The following is a 2,685-nucleotide window of genomic DNA, read 5'->3' as shown; positions in this document are numbered from 1 at the left end:
GTATTGTCTCTTCTAATTATAAATGTTTAATTCTTAATTCTTAACTAATCATTGTTCTTAATGATAGTGATGGCAATCCAATAAATTTTATGAAATTTAATGGATTACATATATCAAAGAGTAAATTATATAAAAAAAAAAATTAAATGATCCGTTAATTTTGTAGAACTCAATGTAAATAACTTATGAAATTTGAAATATGTATGCATATTATTAAAATATTGGTAAAAATACAGTTCATCAAGCGCATCTAGTGTAGTGGTATCATAGTACCCTCCCACGGTACTGACCGGGGTTCGATTCCCCGGATGCGCAATTAATTTTTGTTTTTATCTTTGTACTTGGTTATAAGACAAGAATAAATACCTCTCTGTAGTCTCTACTCTCTGCTCTTTTGTTTGAAATACGTTTTTTGAGATCTTAATACTGCGTGCCAATGAAATGGAGGAATTTAACCTCTCAAAATTCAATCTTATTGGCACTTTTACACCCACTACGTTATCAATCCACTCCGTCGCCATCTTCTTATGCACCCATTTTCAAGTTCTTGATCGGCTTAAATCTTCTGAAACTAGGCCAACAAGTTCACTCCCATCTGATTATCCGCGGACTTAATCCCAACTCATTCCTCGGCGCAAAGATGGTTGCAATGTACGCTAGCTCAGGTGACATCGACTCCGCCATTGTTTTATTTGATTCCATTCGGCAAAACGCGTCGATCCTTTTGTATAATTCGATTATTAGAGCGTGCTCGCTTTACGGTCTTTCGGAGAAAAGTGTTGGTATTTACTTGGAGATGAATTCGGCTGGGGTTCCTGGTGATTACTTCACATTTCCCTTTGTGTTAAAAAGTTGTGCGAGTTTATGCAATCTTGGGTTTGGTAAATCTGTTCATGGGAAATGTTTAACAAGTGGGTTGGAGTTTGATTTTTATGTGGCAACGTCTTTAATCGATTTCTATGTGAAATGCAGTGAACTCCGTGATGCTCATAAACTATTCGATCAAATGCCTGTAAGAGATGTAGCCTCCTGGAACGCATTGATTTCCGGGCACATGAAAACCGGTATGGTTCATCTTGCTGAAGATTTGTTTTCAAAAATGCCGAATAACAACAAAAACATCGTATCATGGACAACAATGATCTCTGGGTACACACAAAACTCCTTACCAAATCAAGCCCTCCAACTGTTCGACGAAATGACAACCGATCTCTCAAACATAAAACCAAACTGGGTAACAATAATGAGCATTCTTCCCGCTTGTTCCCAATCATCATCACTAGACCAAGGCAAAAAGATTCACAATTATGCCACCAGCATCGGTCTCGACTCAAACCCATCCATCCAAACAGCACTAGCCGCTATGTACGCCAAATGCGGGTCCCTTTTAGACGCCCAAATTTGCTTCCAAAAAATCCCCCAAAATCGAAAAAACCTAGTGTCATGGAACACAATGATTAGTGCATACGCGACTCACGGATACGGGATCGAATCCGTGTCCACATTCAATGACATGGTTCGAGCCGGTGTCCAACCGGATGCAATCACATTCACCGGGTTACTATCTGCGTGTAGCCATTCGGGTTTAGTTGATATCGGGTTAAACTATTTCAACTCCATGAAAATTGCATACAACATTGAGCCAAGGCACGAGCATTACGCGTGTATTGTGGATCTTTTGGGGCGAGCCGGGCGATTAAAAGAGGCATATGAACTCACTTTAAAAATGCCGATGACACCGGGAGCAAGTATATGGGGTGCGTTGTTGTCGGGGAGTAAAAATTATAGAAATCTTGAGATTGCGGAGATATCGGCGAAACGTTTGTTTGTTTTGGAGCCCGAAAATAGTGGGAATTATGTGATTCTTTCGAATATGTATGCGGAAGCTGGGATGTGGGTAGAAGTGAATAATTTAAGAGACTTGGTTAAGGCTCGAGGCGTAGAGAAAAATCCGGGTTGTAGTTGGTAGGGTGAGTAGGAAAACCGAAACCAAACCAAAAACCGTGAGACTGAACTTTTTTAAGAAACCGACGGTTGGAAATTTTATGTTATGGTTGGTTGGTTTTTTGTGTTAATAGAAAAATTACAATTTTGTTTTATAACATATATAAATTCCTTGGGTGATCAATTATTGTAGGTTTTTTTTTTTTTTTTATTGTATTTTGGTTAGTTGTGATGTTTATACAAGACAAAAATGCAAAATTGGTGTATTTACTATTTGGTTTGCAAAATTTTGTGATGGGAAACAAAAAGTTAACTTGAATGGAGGATTTAAAATCAGAAATTTATGGTGGATTTAGTCCGAGAAATTTGAAAGGATTGTAATGTCTTTTTAATTTCTTTTTTTACATTAGAACTCCTACCTCATAGATAGACTCCACAAAACAAAGCAACAAGAAACAAATCGTTTTCATTTTCCTCCTACTTGTGTGAGCTTAGGTGTTCAAGTAGTTCCCATCGCCATTTGGTTGCCTATCCTTGAGGTTATGTCACGTCTAGGAATTAATAGAGCAAAACCTCCACCCGTGGTTAAGATTCTAAGGTGACATAAAGACCTACATGTTGTCAGATTTCATTTGGCATGATGTTAGGGCTTGATTGACCATGTTGTGGTATTCCAAATGGTGCACAAACCCTATATGTGTGTTTTTTTAGGGTTTTTCTGAGTTCATAAGAATTGAAGGA

At 38.0% G+C, this 2,685-nt stretch overlaps 1 non-coding gene and 1 pseudogene across 1 annotated transcript; both read left to right on the top strand.

Moving 5' to 3' along the window:
* Nucleotides 1-244: 244 nt before the first annotated feature.
* TRNAG-CCC (transfer RNA glycine (anticodon CCC)) lies at nucleotides 245-315 on the top strand. The gene has a single exon. It is a non-coding gene; the product is annotated as a tRNA-Gly (tRNA).
* A 68-nt stretch (nucleotides 316-383) lies between these two features.
* On the top strand, nucleotides 384-2,262 carry LOC145004063 (pentatricopeptide repeat-containing protein At5g56310 pseudogene; annotated as a pseudogene).
* The last annotated feature ends 423 nt before the right edge of the window (nucleotides 2,263-2,685 follow it).

Source organism: Lactuca saligna, chromosome 7, assembly GCF_052625555.1.
Source record: "Lactuca saligna cultivar CGN05327 chromosome 7, ASM5262555v1, whole genome shotgun sequence".
Taxonomy (NCBI): domain Eukaryota; kingdom Viridiplantae; phylum Streptophyta; class Magnoliopsida; order Asterales; family Asteraceae; genus Lactuca; species Lactuca saligna.
Note: the sequence above shows the minus strand (reverse complement) of the source record. Positions and strands in the feature narration are given on the sequence as shown.